This window comes from Lolium perenne, chromosome 6, assembly GCF_019359855.2.
Source record: "Lolium perenne isolate Kyuss_39 chromosome 6, Kyuss_2.0, whole genome shotgun sequence".
Lineage (NCBI taxonomy): Eukaryota > Viridiplantae > Streptophyta > Magnoliopsida > Poales > Poaceae > Lolium > Lolium perenne.
In genome coordinates this window covers 48066987-48086373 of record NC_067249.2, presented here as the reverse complement: position 1 = coordinate 48086373, position 19387 = coordinate 48066987, and the positions used below count along the sequence as shown (strand labels likewise).

Sequence of the window (19387 nt, the reverse complement as noted above, 5' to 3'; positions counted from 1 at the left end):
ACTTCAGTACGTCTTTTTTTTTGTTTGTATCATAGTGTGTTAAACACTCTTGACCCTAAAAGGACCTTCTTAAAGAAAACTGCATGAACAACAGAATAGCACAACTATGATGGCATGATAAGATGGGATAAAGCTACTATTTTTCCTATGTACAGGACATTACGTTTATACATATCATGATATGCAAGCGGAAATGCGTGTCCATGAAGCAAACATGTACGAGAAGCGAGAATCAGTATAAATGGTACTCCAAATAGTAGTGGATTTTGCTCTCTCCGTTTTAGATCTATATGGAAATTTGTAGAAATTAACATATGGCCGTCTTAGCTCAGCTGGTAGAGCGCGTGGCTTTTAACCACGTGGTCGTGGGTTCGATTCCCACAGACGGCGCATTTTCGTCATTTAACATTTTTCCACTGTCTCACTCCTTTTTTGTACTGTATCATGTTCTTGCTGAAAGAGTAGATGCGGATTAGGCCACCTGACTTGCCATTTGTATTCTTGAAATGGAACCCTTCGTCTGACCAACGTCTTATTTTCTTAACCATCAGAGATAGTATGATGTGGCTGAGGTCACCGGAGCTAATTCAAAGTGAGCTGCCGAATGTCGCCGTCTCTCAGGCGAACTAATGCGCCGTTCCCGGCCAGGGCCTCAAATTCAAACTCTACTTCAGCTGCAAGGCCAGTGAACTAAAAACTTTTTTCAGATGCTTTAATCAGATGGGTGAACTGAAACCTTTTGGAAGAAAACATGTTCTTTTTTTTTTTTTTTTTTGCGGGGGAAGAAAACATGTTCTTTGAAAGAAACGAGTGTTCGTTCCTGTCTCTATGCAACTAATTGATCCCCATTTGGAAGGAAAGAAAGTGTTCGTTCCTGTCTCTATGCAACTAATTTAGAGCATCTCTAATTTGGAAACATATTCCCTGGAAGAAAGGAGACATTTGCTCATGTATTCATTTGAAAGGAAAGCCATGTTCGTTTCTGTCTCGTTGCAAATAATTCAGAACATGCAGTCCTTAGGTAACATCACCTAATGCTACTTTGCTACAGCGAGACCTCGGTAACGCAGCGGCCTTCCTTCGCTCATGATTAAGTCTGAGATCATTCTACATCAGGATGAGATGTCTGCTGCTGCCTGGCATTTTTTACGCCTAATTCCGAAAATCGAACTACAACTGTCCAGTCCTTATGTATCAGGTAATGCTGGCATTTTACATCGCATTCAGAATAATATGTGGTAGTTACTACTTCCATTCCAAATTATAAGATGTGATAGTTCTACCAAAACGTCTTATAATTTGAATGAGAGGAAGTACGAGGCAATGTGATTTATCTAAGAATCAGAGAATTCCAGTTTGATGTTGGTTTCGTGATGTCATGTTTGCACCCAAGTAAACCTTCACACAAGGATATGTAATGATCCAGATTAGGGCATTCATACCAGCATATGTAATGATGCAGATTAGCGCAAAACATGATCCAACCAAGTCAATTAGAAAAAATCTGGTTTCAAACATGTTGCTTGAAAGAAAAGATTTATTTGCTCATCTATCTATTCATTTGGAAGGACAGTGTTCGTTCCTTTTGCCTTTCCAACAAATTCAGAGCATCTCTGGTTTGAAAGAATTCTCCTTGAAAGAAGAGAGTTATTAGCTCATGTATATCACGTAATGCTAGTTTGCTATAGTGAGATCATGATTGAGTCTGAGATCATTCTACGTCAGGATGAGATGTCTGCTGCTGCCTGCTGGCATTTTACTCCTGATTCTAATCATCAAACTGCAACTATGCAATGGCGGAATTTTACACCTAATTCAGAACAACATGTGGTACTTACCAGGCAATGTGATTTCTCTAAGAAATCAGACAATGCTAGTTTGCTGCTGGTTTTATGATGTCATCTTTGTATCCCAGTAAACCGTGTAGAACCTTCATCCAAGGGTATGTGATGATTCAGGTTAGCTCAAAACAGCAAAAGCAGCGGCAGAACACCTTGAGCGAAGGAAGCCTAGAATGCAACTGCACTGGATAATCTGGTACCCATGAGTTTTTAGCATCCAACAGTTGAGCGTTTGCTACCTTAAGCGAACGGCAACTTAGATCCCTGGGTGTCACAACGCATCGAAGATCGAACAGCATGTGTTGACCTGCACAGAACACCTATGCGCCTACGGAGAACACTTGAACCTCGAATATTATGTCGAAGTTGTTGAGTATTGGATTAGTTAGATATTTTTGTTGGCATGAACTTTTGAGAAGTCAGCGTGATGGTACACGGTGCGTTGGTTAACCAGTAGCAAAATCTGCAGCATGGAGAAGTCGAGTTTGCGAACACTGCCGTGCCTGCATCCCGCTGACCACAAACGAGACTGGGCTGTGCTGTGGGTAAAGCCTTATAAAGCCCATAACCTGCGGCTTAGCAAGCAACGAAACTCCGCCCAACAATCTTTTAAATCTTCTAAAAAAATACTTTTATAAATTTTCATTTCCAGCGTCGATCGAGAAGAGATTTACAGAGTCGGGGAAGCAGAGTACAGATTTTAAATTATCCTGCTAAGACTGCTCATAGTGCATGTAACTTCACTAGCAACTAGTAAGTGTCCTCAGCAAATTTATTTATGTGATAGTGAGTTAATGAGGAGAGAATATGATTTTTTTTGAGAACACAATACAACGCATACGCTCACAAACACGCACGTATAAACACCCCTATGAACGCACACACGCACACCCTACCCCTATGAGCACCTCCGAGGGACTGAGCCGGCATATCTTGAGGTTGACGAAGTCACCATTGGCGCCTCGCTGTTGACGGGCACGTCACCTACCACTGAAAGCATAGCGCCGGTTAAATCCTGAAATAAATCCAGGTAAATGCAAACACTCATGCTAAGTCTAGGACTTAAACATGATCGAGTAACATAACTAGTTACTATAACATCACACTTCCCAGTTCCCACGATACAATGCGTCTACAAGCTAATTAATGAATACATCTATGATATTACTTTGATGTTACTAACCACTATGAAGGTGGTAACATAGAGTATTAACATGTGCATGTTACTACTATATATTACTTCCCACTATGACTAGTCTAAGATAAACTCTATCAGATCTCGATAATCCGAACCCGACTATCTCGGATCGGGGAGCTGCACGCGGAGTCATGCGGCACAAAAGATAATTCAAAGTATACAAGATATATGAAAATAGAAGATAAAAGTTCACCGGAGTGAGTTCGGAGGAGAATTTTTTCAATCCTAGTTCATCATCAACATAATTACATAAATAACTTCATCATTTACCACAAATCAAGTATGAGCTAGATCTAACCCTAACGCTAAATGGAGAGGAGATAGGGTTTCCCCTGGCACCGAAGGAGAAGAAAGGCACGGTTGGGACCAAAGACCATACCTTCAGTAAGGGAGCGCTGCTCACAAGCGTCATCGTGGTCCGCATCAGAAGCCACCGAGCAGGGCTTTCACAATGGCCCTTCACCGCGCACTGATGATGTCAGAGCCGGCTAACTATAGAGATGAGGGACAAAGATGTTGATGCCGGCTTGGACCACCACTAAAGAGGCAAAAAGGCGTACGCGCCTCACCATCGAAGAAGAGGAGCGTCGGCCACGATAGAGAGGGATGCAATTTGAGATGGGAGGTTAAGTTTGGAGATATCAATTCACAAGAACCGCAGAACATGGAAGAGAACCCCATGAAGAATGTGGTGGAGAAACTTGGAGAGCGTATTCTTTACCTCATGACAATAAGAATAATCCAATTGGAGGACAAATCATACACAGTCCTACACAGAGACGGGTATATGGAAAAAAGAAACACATCGAGCATGGGGTCCAAGTGCTAGCAATGAAACAAACAACATAATCCTCAACGCTTGAGCTAGCTATAAACCTTATAACCGTGCCAATCATTGGGCCCATGAGCCCTGGCTAAACCCCATTGAATAGAGTATAAGCAAGATGACTTTTTTTTTTGACAGAAGCAAGATGAATTCTTGGGGAATGGAGTAACTATTATCAACCGCACAACTAGATGGTGGAAGTTAGAATTCACTTGTTTTTCTTGTGTTTTATGGGGAACACTATGTGATAAGCAAGGGAGCTACCATCTAGTGCCAACTGCCAATTGACTATGAAAAAAGAGAGCTAGAAGGTACAATGTCTGTTCTCACTCATAAGCGTACAATTATAGCTGACCCAAGCTTAAGGGCGAGGATATTGCAAAATACTACTAATTGATCCCATCACAGACAAAGACAATGTCTATTCTCCGTCCAAACCAAAATCATTATTGAAATCTTTGTCTCGAGCTTAATTTGGCGCCTGGACCGTGCCCCGAGGAAGGCTACAGGCATCCGGCACGCACCTCCGACGGTAGGTTGGACATGCGACATGACGCTATTTGTTTAAGCAGCATTACATATAGCTTGTGGAAAAACTTTCAGGGTTTAGACTATAGTAACATCTAGGAACATGGCAATGGAGGCTGGGTCACATGGCATTCAACATGGGCAGAGTGCCCCCGACGAGGCCCCCGAGCGACGTTTTTTCCATCCGGACGGCGAAATTCGGTCCAGTCGCGCCCCCGGTTCCTCGTTTTCGTCCGGATTTGGCCCTTCATCCATCCGGCGAGCCCACGCCACCCCCGGCTCCCCGGGGAGCGCTCGGGGACTCCGGACGAGTGAAAAGCGGGAAAGGGCCCGATCTGTCGGTGACTCGACGCACGAACCCCACCGCCACGTCGCTCAAAATCTCCCCCACCCCTCGTATCTCTCTCGCCGCCGGCACCACCCCGCCGGCTTGTTTGCCCAGATTCCGCCGCCCCTCCTTCCCCACCTGCCTATATTCCGCCGTCTTTGGACGACCGCCTATCTGGCTGCTCTTCCGCCGGCCTGTTTTCCGGCCTGCTTGCTCCTCGTCGCTCGCGGCTCGGGTTGCCTCGACCACGCCCGTCAGGTGTTCGTCCATTTGCCTCGCCGGCCATGGACTCGGACGAAGAGGAGGAGCAGATGTTCGTCGAGCTTATGCAAGAAGAGATGGCAGCAGCCGCCCAAGACGACGAGCACATGATGATCCTCGGTTGCTTGGCAAGCATGTACGCCGGACTGGCAACTGGTCGACGTGGTGGGTCGGCACGAGGTCGCCGGAAGTGCAAGCCGAGACAGCGAATGGAGGGCTACTGCATGTTGTACGCCGACTACTTCGCCGACAATCCATTGCACGGTGAGAGTGTTTTCCGGCGTCGTTTCAGGATGAGCAGAAAGCTATTTCTGCAAATTGTGTATGCCATCCGCCACTTTGATCCCTACTTCAGATGCAAGGCGGATTGCACTGGTTTGGTTGGATTTTCGTCACGGCAGAAGTGCACAGTGGCTATGAGGATGCTGGCGTATGGAGCTCCCGGTGATACTGCAGATGACTATCTTCGGATGGCGGAGTCCACCGCTCTTGATTGTTTCTACCGGTTCTGCAGGGCCGTCATAGCAGTGTTCGGGGACTATTTCTTGAGATCACCCACTGTCGAAGACACTCAGAGGATCCTTGCAACAAATGAAGCTAGGGGTTTTCCAGGGATGCTTGGAAGCATTGACTGCATGCATTGGCAATGGAAGAACTGTCCGTTTGCGTGGCAGGGAATGTACAAGGGTCACAAAAAAGGCTGCACTGTGATACTTGAAGCAGTGGCTACCCATGATCTCTGGATTTGGCACTCTTTCTTTGGTATGCCTGGATCCAACAATGACATCAACGTCCTAAACTGCTCCCCGGTCTTTTCCAAGCTTGTTGAGGGTCATGCTCCCCCGGTGGACTATGTGATCAATGGTCGGCACTACAACAAAGGATACTACCTTGCAGACGGTATCTATCCAAAGTGGGCAACATTTGTGAAGACTATCTCCAACCCTAGCACCCCCAAACTTTGCGAGTTTGTCAAGAAACAAGAAGCTTGCCGAAAAGACGTCGAGCGTGCATTTGGTGTTCTCCAGCAGAGATTTGCTGTCGTCCGGTTCCCCGCTATGACTTGGTTCAAAGATCAGATGTGTGAGGTGATAAACTGTTGTGTGTGCCTACACAATATGATTATTGAAGATGAGCGAAAGCATCCGGTTCCTCTGGCTGAGCAAGAAACACCATATGAGAGAGAGGGTCCTCTTGCACAGCCTAATCACCAGGTGCCTCCATCATGGGCCGCCTTCTTTGCTATGCGCCAGGAGATTCGAGACTCTACAATGCATCAGCTGCTGCAAGATGATCTGGTGGAGCACATATGGAGGCTCCGAGGCAACGCCAACGCCGACGCCAACTAGTCTGTCTTAATTTGTTTGAAAAATTGTGAAATTGTGTGCTTCATTTGTTTCATCACTTGTTAAACATTGTACTGATTATCGCCGAATTTATTTCAGCAATTTTCGTACTCTTGTTTGCCGAACTTGTTAAATTTTATGTTGAATTTGTTTGAAATATGTCAAATGATCGAGGTTGGGGGTTTCCTGCCGGGGGGACGGCTGGAACTTCGGCGCTCCCCACGCCAAATCTTCCTCCAATCCGGACGAAAATTTCGCCGGATTTAGGCGTGGGGAGCGCCAACGAGTGGGGATGCTCTGACACCTTGACCAGACACAGGGTAAAGCTAGCCAGAGAGAACTGTGATTAACGTGATCTTGATTTGTGTTGATCCGTCATCAACGGAGATCAACATACTATGTGCTTATACTGGAAAGTTAAAATAAGTGTCGTTTGTTTGTTATGGCTAGCCATAGGCTAGAAATGTTTGTCTAGAGATTTCACATGGACAGGATAGCCATAGACTAGCTACTCAAGTGTGTTAGCCCAGTGCGCGTCCACTGACAAGTGGAGAAAGAAGATTTTTTTTTTTTGCGAATTAAGTGGAGAAAGAAGTTAAAGGGTGACTGTTCCTAGCTTTGCTAGAGAGGAGATCTGGGAGGCAGCGATCAGACAAACTCGGTGTGCAAATGAATGTGTGGTGGTGATCGAGATGACTGCGAGGTACCTGTATTGAGTATACTCTATTGACCAGCCCGATCCCATGGAATCTGCCACCGGTAGTGGCCAGATCACGCAAGACGCAACCACTCAACCTAGGCACCAGTCACGCAGATAAACTTGCACCAGAGACAATTGCGACGAGCCAGGAGGAGCAACGATACGAACGTACGACGATGTATACATGATCCATCATAGTAGTATAGACGAAATGGTTAAAGAATATTCTGGATTTATGCATTGGTCTTTGTTCTACTATATAAAATAGCAAAATATTGTCCGGTACAACTGTGTACCGAGTGGTTGAAGAACAAATCTCCATTTATACTACTCCCACCAACTCATAATAATTTTCAGGAATTTTGTACTAATCTAGTACAAAGTTTATACTAAGTAACCGACACTTATATTGGATCGGAGGGAGTACAAATATTGTTTGTGCACCGGTTTATCTTTATCGGGTTGTCCACATGCACCGTAAAACCCTTTCCGTGAATGGGGGTGACACTTCCTAAGGCATATGTGGTGACCCAGCATACCACTGCATGGTGTAGTATGCAAGTCGTTGACATAACACCAATGAAACACCGTTCCACTAGTATTACATCCCTCAGAGTGGTACAACAGAAACATATGCGAATCCAAGGCATGTCTATAAAATTACAACATAGACTCTAAGATCAACATAGCCTCCTACTTTACAATGAGGTAAACTGCAAATAAATTCCAGAGGAACGACTCATAGTCTAATCTATCATGAACTCTATCTAAAGAGATACTTGACTGGCTAGAGAGGCTATGAATGAATGCTAGCTAATCTCCAAGTGGCCCGCCTTGTCTTCAAGTGCCTTCATGGACCTCCAATTAAACTGTACAGGATAGGGCAACATTGGTTACCCGAAGGGTAATGCCCACGTCACCGGTGACCCCCTAACGCAGGCCCGGCGGTGGCCGACCACTTTGGCGCAGGTCCCGACTCAGCCTCGGTTTGCCGAGTTAATTTCGGCTGGTCGCTTCCCTGGCTAAACCAAACCAGCGTGTGAACTAGTGGTGTTGGCTAGTACGCCAGCCTGGCCGGCATGTAAACCGGTTCGTCATCTTACCGTCGAGATGTAATCCCTCCAAGCGGCTAGTTTTCCTCTTTGTACTATAAAAACCTTTTTTCTTACTTGAGAAGGTGAGATCACCATTCTCTTTACAGCTTTGAGATCTTCCTCTGTCTCCCTCTCTCACTCAGAGAGGATTTTGTAACGGAACCGGTAACTACTGGTCATCATCTGACCGGTAGTGGCCTCACAACTCATGCTGATTTCTTTTCAATTTGTTTCCTTTTTTACTACGATATGGTATATCTATGATATTTATTAGATATAAATAAATTTCTTGTAATTTCAACCACACCATACTCTTTTGTTCGTGGGAAACCCTAGGCGGCTAGGGCCGCCTGGAGGCATCAAGCTTGTGATTTGCCTTGTGAAAAGTTTGTGAGGGTTTGGAGACTGCCTTAAGGTCTACTAGGAGTGGGAGAACTATTATTTTGTGGCATAGACTCTCGAGAATAAGTTGAGAGCCTAGTGGTATTGGGAAATCCTTCGTGGGATCCACACCTCTCCAACGTGACGTATCTTCCTTCTAAAGAAGGGGACACATGAATAAATCTTCGTTCTTGCGTGCATCTGCTATCCCTAACCGAACTCTTTCTTTGTATTATTTACATTTGTGATAGTATTCTCTTTTGAAATTGATAAGGGGTGGCCCGATCTTCTCACTAAGCGACGGGTGGTGATGAACACGTGTGGGTAGCAGCGGATGAAATCGATGATATGAGGAGGATAACTTGTATGACGCCGACGAAGTCTCTTGATTGATTCCTGATGCCAATGCAACAGCTCTCAACCCTGCAAGATATTCACAACTCCACACACTTGCGCACGTAGCCGCCGACCACGAAGCGGTAAGTTGCAACCTTCTAATTCCCAATGGAACAGCAGATCACACAAGACTTTCAGATCTACACAATATCAAACAATATAGTGTAGGGGATTCAATAGTTTTGCAGAGCAAACAACTAAGAACTAGGGTTTATCTTAAACGTGGTCTAAAGCAGCTAGGGGGAGTCCTAGGCACTTATATAGGCGCCCGGGACGACTTCTGGTCGAAAAGATACAAAAATAACCGACCCAGAATAGATCTGGTCGAGACAGACTCGGACACGGTCGGTCTGGGGGCCGGTCGACCGGGTCTGGGACCGGCCGGTCCGGTTGGCAACCGGATCTGGCGCCGGGTGGTGACCGGGCGACGTTTCTAGCTTACTGGAAATCGCCCGGTTGGCACAGGTCAGAAACCCGGTCCAGACCGGATGGACCCGGCGTGGGGGCCGGTTGGACCGGCCCTGGGACCGGACGGCCCGGCGGTGCGGCCGGTTTGACCGGTCCTGGCGCCGGCTGGATCATCTCCTCCTCTCGCGCATGCCTCCCGCTCCTCCCTCGCGCGTCCATGAGATATCTTCATGTCCAGTTCCATGTCCAGCTTCACGTCCTTCACGTCCAGCTGCTCCTCTCCTCCTCATGTGATGCTTGTCTCCTCTTCATACCTGATGATACATAAGTAACGAGATTTAGGCAGTATAATGTTCTCATCAATCAAGGTATCGTTTAGGAACAAGTTCACCTGTTGTTTAAGTAGCTTCGCACGAGCTCGTGTCATAGGTCCAATCCTGACTTCATTGGGCTTGAGCTTTACAGCAGGATCATCTTCTTGTAATGACGGAGGTAGTAGTGAGGTAGCGATGCCCTCATCATAAATACCTTGTATCAGCATTTACGTTGCATCACCTAGTTTGCACCAGTCTCACTTATTGCAAAAGGAATCAAAGAAAACATCCTAGAACCTATTCACATCCACTCTCTAGGTTACCATCTCTATCCTTTCAACCTCCCAGAAAGCGCAACAGCAGTGGCGATGCACGACGGTGGCACCCAGACGAGGAGTCGGCCTCAAGGTCATTGCGCCCGCCCTTCTTCCTCATTGCTGCCTATAATGGGGGAGCTAGAGTTGTGGTGAGTGGAGGTGGAAGTTGACGAGGAAGTGAACTGGTGTATGGGATGCGGAAGCGACGACCGGCCTTAAAAAGGACATGCATACGGTTGACATAAAACAAAACTACGAAGGAGGCGAGGGACAATGAGTTGCTGCCACACCGGTCCATGGGGAGTGTTGTGGGTATACTTCATGGGTGTACCATCGACAGTGCCTAGATCCGGCAAGCCCGGGTGGCCCACAGACGGTGATGAGGCATGTGGCCCATCGGGCGGCCCAGTTGCTGTTGATCATGAAGGAAGAAGTCCAGCCCAGGATCAGCAGGCCGGATCCGTACCGACCTTAGGAGTAACCCGGATCCATGGAGGCCCATGAGGAACCCGGATCCAGTACGACGTGTATGGAAGGCGGATCCGTGACGTGCACGGCAAGATATTGTACCGTAGCTAGGCTATCTGTAATCCGGCTAGGACTCTCCATGTAAACCCTAGATCCGTGCGCCTTTATAAGCCGGATCCCGGGACCCCTAGAGGGACAACCACAACTCATTGTAACAACGCGAAAGCGCCCAGATAATTCCAGACAAGCAGCAGTAGGCCATGTCATCGTGCAGGTGTTCCGAAGCTGGGTAACTCTCGTACCACCGTCCCGAGAGCACTCCGCCCTATGGCCCCTACTTCTTCTCCCCCTCGTGAGGATCCCTCCTCCGAGGTACCGTCGATTAGGCAACGACAGTTGGCGCCCACCGTGGGGCCTGTGGCGTCTGGAGGCCGGAACCGGGAGGGTTCCGCCATGGGAAGCTACGACGACACCATCGCTGTGGGGCGCGTCCTTTACGCCGGAAATCTGCCGATCGTCCCTCCGGATGAGTGCTGGATTCCGGCTAGAACAAACCCCGTCAAGCTCTCCATCGTCCCAATTGGCGGCATACACATCTTCATCGGGGAAACCGTCGATTCCGACGGAAATCCGCTGGTAAGTAACGCAGACGCGACCGCCGCAGAGCTGGACGATGTCGCGAAGATCCGATCTAAGACGCAGGAGCTTCCCAAGGAAGATTCCGCCTTGGATCTGGAAATTTCAAAGCCCACCCAATCCGCCCCTGAGCAGGAAACAAAGGTGGAAGACCAATGCAGATCCGCCTGGGTCTCCCAGGTGTTAGAAAAGCAGAGGTGCCACTTCGTACACTTCTTGGCCCATACCGCCGGAACCGCCCCTCAAGAAGACGGAGCTGGTCCTGAGCAGGAAGAGGCACCGGAACACAACGCGGATCCGGATCAGGTTGAGCTTGTCGGAGAGAGCGAGACTCCGGTTGAAGAGTCGATTTTGGGCAACCTGAGCCCAATTTCCGGAGATACCCCCTCTATGGAATCTGATGACTTCGTTCGCAAGATAAGGGAATACGGATACAGTGATCAGCCCGAAGTCGACTCCGCCCAGCCTAAGCAGGTTCTCGCAACGGTAGCAGCGCTGGGACAAACTGGATCTGGAGACCAAGTCAGCCAATCCGACCCTCAACCATCCCAACAAGGATCTCCAATGTCTCGGGTGCGACCCCAAAGGGATTCTTCCTCGGAGGAAATCCTGTCAGCAGAGGAGGTGGCCGCGCGAGCAGTTCTTAACACACCTATAACCCCGGGCGACACCGCAGATCTGGAGGCTCTAGAGACCGCCAGAAAGGAAATGCTGGCCACAGCCAAGAGGCTCGCCGATACCGAAGCTGCGTTAAAGGTAGGAAGGGCAGATCATGCAGCCTGGCTGGAAAACTTCGACAGACAGGACCGCGAGATTACTGCCACACTCGAGCAGGTCAAGAGCATGAGGGCTGAGTGGGAAGTAAAGATGATCTATGCGCAGGCGGAGGCCGATCGAATTGTTAGAGAAGCAATTCCGCCTCGCAGGATACCTTTCAACACGCCCGCAGATCACCAGCCGCTGGAAACTCCAAAGGACAACATGCTAAAAGCTGCGGAACTACTGCAGAAGAAGGACGAAGAGGTCGATATCAACTATCTTCGCACACTCGTCGCTCAAAGAATGCAGCAGCAAAGCAAGGCGGATACTTCGCGCAGGTTGGAATCCAATCCGGATATCTGTATATCTACCGCGCAGAAGGACGCCCGCGCTGATCGGCGAACCGATGACGAATCACATACCGGATCCTCGGAGCGCAGAAGGAAAGCCAGGGAACACCCAAATCCAATCCCCGTACCATCAAAGACGCCACCGTCAGATCCAAGAAAGGGAAAGGATGCGATGTACTCTGGACGAGACAAATACCGCAACCCCTCTCCTCCGCCCAACGGTTACCCGCGACCCCCTCGCCGCCGTAGTCCAGCCGGAAACACCAGGCCCCCAGGGCATGGTGGGATTGTTATCCGCGACAACGTGCTGCCAAGAAACAGAAACAGGGAGCGCTCGCCGGAACCTCGCCGGAACCAGAACATTGTTCATGAGCCCGAGCTCAGGAGGAGTCGGAATGAGGACCGCGGTCCAGAACCTCGCCGGAGCCGGGACCCAGAGCCTCGCCGGAGCCGTGATCCGGAGCCTCGCCGGAACGACCAGGGCAGCCAGCGCCAAGGCGAAGGCAACCACAGGAGCCGGAGCCAGCACCAGGAAGGCCGAGGAGATTCAGATGGCGGAAGCAAGAGGTCAGACCGCCCACCTCGCAGGTCTCCCTCACCACCACCTAGCGGTGGCGGCGGAGGTGGAGGCGGAGGCAATGGCCGGAGATCTCACTCTCGCTCAAAATCTCCTCGCCACGGCTCGCGCGACGCGCGGGACCGCCTTAACGAGTACAGAACCGACTACATTGGTCCGAAGTGCTTTGGCAGGATGATTCGAGAGGAACCAAAGCCAAGGATGAACCTCAAGCTACCCGGAAATCTGAAGCATTATGATGGCACCGAAAGGCCAGATACCTGGATTGAGGATTACTATAATGCTGTAACCTTCGCCGGAGGAACCCCTAACATCGCCGCCGCATGCTTCGCTTGTACCTTGTAGGTCCAGCCCGGATCCGGCTCGCCGACCTTGAGAAGAACTCCATCTTTTGCTGGTTCGACCTGAAGAACGCTTTGAGAAACACTTCGTGGGCACCTACAAGAGACCTGCCACAACAAGCGACCTGCAGCATGCATCCGTAAGAAGGGCGAAACATCGAGGAACTTCCTCACCCGATGGTTGGCATGAAGAAACGAGTGCGAGAACGTCGACAACCGCACAGCAATGCACGCTTTCATTGGGGGCTTGCAGCGAGGAGGATTGCTGCGACACAAGCTAACTTGCATGGTCAATGCAAATCAACTGACGTTGGACGACATGATCACCATCGCCAGCGACCACACTGCCGCCGATGACGACGCAGCGGTGACCTCGCAGCCACAAAGAATCCCCCCGCATCAACAAAAGAAGAACCATGACAATGGCGGTAGCAGCAGCCATAAGCGCAAGAACCCCGATGACCGTAAGAGTGGCGGATCCGAGATGGTCGCCATGGCGTTTCAACGCGGAGGTCCAGGAGGCGGAAGAGGACGCGGACGCGGAGGCGGAGCCGGCAGGGTCGCAGCATACCTCCGAGGTCACCGCAGCCGGATCCCGCGCCCGCAAACCTATGAGGAGTACGAGAGACATGCCCGCCCGGCCCATCTCGGATCCGGTTACGTGGAAGTCCACTCATACCAACCGCAATCGCAAGTGGGTCAATGATCTAAAGAACGACCCGGAGGCCGGATACAAGCGCGCCCGGAAGCACCGCCCTCGCGGAAAAGGTGGCAAGGGCAAGAACAAAGACAAGGAGGACGATAGTTCCGAGGCGATGGATGAGGATGATAACTCGCCGGATCCCAAGGCAGAGCCGCAGTAAATCCAATCCATTCGACAAAAAGAGCGTGGGGGCTTACCACACTTTCCTCGGAACCCCAACAAGACGTGCCTCCAAGTCGGCTACCCGGATCCTGAACGCCATAGTCCCGGCTGTGCCGCAGTACGTCAGGTGGTCGGAAATTCCGTGCACATTTGATCGGAAGGATCATCCCGCAATTGTGCCAAAGGAATGCTACGCCTTGGTTGTAAGTCCCCGCATAGACGGGTATGACTTCTCCAAGTGCCTCATGGATGGCGGAGCCAGCTTGAACATCATGTACCTGGAGACTCTAGAGAGGATGAACCTCACCAGGGAACAGCTCAAACACAGCACCACTGAGTTTCATGGTGTGGTTCCGGGTAAGAAGGCAAACTCCCTCGGCAGCATCACACTTCCCGTGGCTTTTGGCGATGTTCATAATTTCCGCGAAGAGAAGATCACGTTTGAAGTTGTGCCCTTCAAGAGCTCCTACCACGTCATCTTCGGCAGGCCCACCTACCACAAGTTCCACGCAAGAGCGTGCTACATCTACAACAAGCTCAAGATTCCGGGTCCTAAAGGTATGATTACCGTATCCGGAGACTACAAAAAGGCTCATGAGTGCGAGTTAGGCGAAGCCGCCTTCGCAGAGTCTGTGATATCCGGAGAAGAGCTGAAAGGCTACAGAGCCGCGGTGGATCCGACTGAGATGCAGACCACCAAGAAGCAGATCTCCGAGCAGAAAACCTCCTTCAAGCCCGCGATAGAAACCAAGAAGCATGACCTCATTCCAGGTGACTCTTCCAAGCAGGTTTCAGTCGGAGCCAACATGGACCCCAAATAGGAAAGCGCGCTCGTCGAGTTCCTCCACGCTAACATGGATATCTTCGCATGGCAACCTTCTGACATGTCCGGAGTACCTAGGGAACTCGCCTAGCACTACCTCAACATAAATCCGGGGGCCAAACCAGTGAAGCAAGCTATGCGACGCTTTGGAGATAAGAAGCGCCGCGCCATAGGAATGGAACTAGCAAAGTTACTAGAAGCAGGTTTTGTAATCGAAGTTATCCATACCGATTGGGTCGCGAATCCCGTCCTTGTACCCAAAAAGAACACTGAAATACTAAGAATGTGCATCGATTACTCTGGCTTGAACAAACATTGCCCGAAGGATCCGTTCCCCTTGCCGCGCATTGACCTAGTCATTGATTCGACGGCGGGGGCGGAACTTCTGTGTTTTCTTGATGCGTATTCCGGGTATCATCAGATCCGGATGAAGGAATCCGACCAAAAGGCGACTTCATTCATTACCCCGTTTGGTACTTACTGCTATGTTACTATGCCCTTTGGTTTGAAAAATGCAGGTGCTACCTACCAACGTACGATGCAGCGGTGCTTGAAGGACCAAATTGGCCGGAACGTGCACGCTTACGTCGACGACATCGCGGTCATGACCCGGAAAGGATCCGACTTGATCAGCGACCTCACAGAAACCTTTGACAACCTCCGTAGGTACAAGATGATGTTGAATCCGCTGAAGTGCGTCTTTGGCGTGCCAGCCGGAAAACTCCTTGGTTTCATAGTCTCTCACAGAGGCATTGAGGTTAACCCGGAAAAGATCAAGGCAATCCTGTGCATCAAAAGGCCAACTTGTCTCAAAGATGTGTGATACGTCTCCGACGTATCGATAATTTCTTATGTTCCATGCCACATTATTGATGTTATCTACATGTTTTATGCACACTTTATGTCATATTCGTGCATTTTCTGGAACTAACCTATTAACAAGATGCCGAAGTGCCAGTTCCTGTTTTCTGCTGTTTTTGGTTTCAGAAATCCTAGTAACGAAATATTCTCGGAATTGGACGAAATCAACGCCAAAGATCTTAGAATCCCCGGAAGCATCCAGAACACACGAGAGGGACCAGAGGGGGGGCACAGGCCCACCACACCATACCTTGGCGCGGCCTAGGGGGGGCCCGCGCCCCCCTATGGTTTGGCCAGCCCTTCGACCTTCCTGCGCCGCCTCTTCGCCTATAAGAAGCCCCTGGATCAGAAAACCCTACACAGATTGACGAAACCCACGAAAACCTTCCAGAGCCGCCGCCATCGCGAAGCCAAGATCTGGGGGACAGGATCTCTGTTCCGGCACCCTGCCGGAGCGGGGAAGTGCCCCCGGAAGGCTTCTCCATCGACACCGCTGCCATCTCCACCGCCATCTTCATCACCGCTGCTGCTCCCATGAGGAGGGAGTAGTTCTCCATCGAGGCTCGGGGCTGTACCGGTAGCTATGTGGTTAATCTCTCTACTATGTACTTCAATACAATGATCTCATGAGCTGCTTTACATGATTGAGATTCATCTGAGTTTTGTATCACAATTCATCTATGTGCTACTCTAGCGATGTGTTATTAAAGTAGTTCTATTCCTCCTGCACGTGTGTAAAGGTGACAGTGTGTGCACCGTGTTAGTACTTGGTTTGTGCTATGATCATGATCTCTTGTAGATTATGGAGTTAACTATTGCTATGATATTATTGATGTGATCTATTCCTCCTACATATGCATGAAGGTGACAGTGTGCATGCTATGCTAGTACTCGGTTTAGTCTATTGATCTATCTTACACTAAAGGTTACTTAAACATGAGCATTATTGTGGAGCTTGTTAACTCCGGCATTGAGGGTTCGTGTAATCCTACGCAATATGTTCATCATCCAACAAAAGTGTAGAGTATGCATTTATCTATTCTGTTATGTGATCAATGTTGAGAGTGTCCACTAGTGAAAGTGTAATCCCTAGGCCTTGTTCCTAAATACTGCTGAGTTACTACTGCTTGTTTACTGTTTTACTGCGTTACTACTGCTGCAATACCACCACCATCAATTACACGCCGGCAAGCTATTTTCTGGCACCGTTGCTACTGCTCATATATATTCATACCACCTGTATTTCACTATCTCTTCGCCGAACTAGTGCACCTATTAGGTGTGTTGGGGACACAAGAGACTTCTTGCTTTGTGGTTGCAGGGTTGCATGAGAGGGATATCTTTGACCTCTTCCTCCCTGAGTTCGATAAACCTTGGGTATCCACTTAAGGGAAACTTGCTGCTGTTCTACAAACCTCTGCTCTTGGAGGCCCAACACTGTCTACAGCAAAGGAGGGGGAAAGAAGACATAAAGCACTTTTCTGGCGCCGTTGCCGGGGAGGAAAGGTAAAAGGCACTCATACTCCGGTTCCAGGTAAAGTATTTTTCTGGCGCCGTCGTGTTTGTGCTCGAAGCTATTTCCTTTAGATCCTGCAATTGCATCTTTTTGTTTCTTGTTTACACTAGTTTGGCATAATGGACAACAGTGAGCTTCTTGTTCTATTTCCTGATTTAAAACATGGATTGTTTGATGCGAAAATTAAAAAACCTATGAAATCTTATTTGCATGCTGGTAGTAATATTAGTATGAACGCTTTGAACACCATTGTTGATAATGATATAGAAAGTTCTAAGCTTGGGGAAGCTGGTTTGCATGATATTTTTAGTCCCCCAAGCATTGAGGAGAAAATTTTCTTTGATGATACTTTGTCTCCTATTTATGATGATAATGATAGTTGTTTTTTGATGCCACCTACTATGGAAAGTAAATTTTGTTGTGATTATACTATGCCTCCTACACTTGATGAGAATAATAATGATAGCTACTTTATTGAATTTGCTCCCACTACAACTACTAAAATTGATTATGCTTATGTGGAGAGTAATAATTTTATGCATGAGACTCATGATAAGAATGCTTTATGTGATAGTTATATTGTTGAGTTTGCTCATGATGCTACTGAAAGTTATTATGAGAGAGGAAAATATGGTTGTGGAAATTTTCATGTTACTAAAACACCTCTCTATGTGCTGAAATTTTTGAAGCTACACTTGTTTTATCTTCCTATGCTTGTTACTTTGCTCTTCATGAACTTGTTTATTTACAAGATTCCTTTGCATAGGAAGCATGTTAGACTTAAATGTGTTTTGTATTTGCCTCTTGATGCTCTCTTTTGCTTCAAATATTATTTCTTGCGAGTGCATCATTAAAACTGCTGAGCCCATCTTAATGGCTATAAAGAAAGAACTTCTTGGGAGATAACCCATGTGTTATTTTGCTACAGTACTTTGTTTTTATTTTGTGTCTTGGAAGTTGTTTACTACTGTAGCAACCTCTCCTTATCTTAGTTTTGTGTTTTGTTGTGCCAAGTTAAGCCGTTGATAGAAAAGTAAGTACTAGATTTGGATTACTGCGCAGTTCCAGATTTCTTTGCTGTCACGAATCTGGGTCCACCTCCCTGTAGGTAACTCAGAAAATTAAGCCAATTTACGTGCATGATCCTCAGATATGTACGCAACTTTCATTCAATTTGAGCATTTTCATTTGAGCAAGTCTGGTGCCATTTTAAAATTCGTCAATACGAACTGTTCTGTTTTGACAGATTCTGCCTTTTATTTCGCATTGCCTCTTTCGCTATGTTGGATGAATTTCTTTGATCCATTAATGTCCAGTAGCATTATGCAATGTCCAGAAGTGTTAAGAATGATTGTGTCACCTCTGAATATTTCAATTTATAATGTGCACTAACCCTCTAATGAGTTGTTTCGAGTTTGGTGTGGAGGAAGTTTTCAAGGATCAAGAGAGGAGTATGATGCAACATGATCAAGGAGAGTGAAAGCTTTAAGCTTGGGGATGCCCCGGTGGTTCACCCCTGCATATTCTAAGAAGACTCAAGCGTCTAAGCTTGGGGATGCCCAAGGCATCCCCTTCTTCATCGACAACATTATCAGGTTCCTCCCCTGAAACTATATTTTTATTCCATCACATCTTATGTGTTTTTTCTTGGAGCGTCGGTTTGTTTTTGTTTTTTGTTTTGTTTGAATAAAATGGATCCTAGCATTCACTTTATGGGAGAGAGACACGCTCCGCTGTAGCATATGGACAAGTATGTCCTTGGTTTCTACTCATAGTATTCATGGCGAAGTTTCTCCTTCGTTAAATTGTTATATGGTTGGAATTGGAAAATGATACATGTAGTAATTGTTATTAATGTCTTGGGTAATGTGATACTTGGCAATTGTTGTGCTCATGATTAAGCTCTTGCATCATATGCTTTGCACCCATTAATGAAGAAATACATAGAGCATGCTAAAATTTGGTTTGCATATTTGGTTTCTCTAAGGTCTAGATAATTTCTAGTATTGAGTTTGAACAACAAGGAAGACGGTGTAGAGTCTTATAATGTTTTCAATATGTCTTTTATGTGAGTTTTGCTGCACCGGTTCATCCTTGTGTTTGTTTCAAATAAGCCTTGCTAGCCTAAACCATTGTATCGAGAGGGAATACTTCTCATGCATCCAAAATACTTGAGCCAACCACTATGCCATTTGTGTCCACCATACCTACCTACTACATGGTATTTTCCATCCATTCCAAAGTAAATTGCTT

The 19387-nt window shown here is 47.7% G+C and overlaps 1 non-coding gene across 1 annotated transcript; it reads left to right on the top strand.

Annotated features, from left to right (window-relative positions):
* Window positions 1-317: 317 nt before the first annotated feature.
* Window positions 318-390, top strand: TRNAK-UUU (transfer RNA lysine (anticodon UUU)). Its single transcript has one exon. It is a non-coding gene; the product is annotated as a tRNA-Lys (tRNA).
* The last annotated feature ends 18997 nt before the right edge of the window (window positions 391-19387 follow it).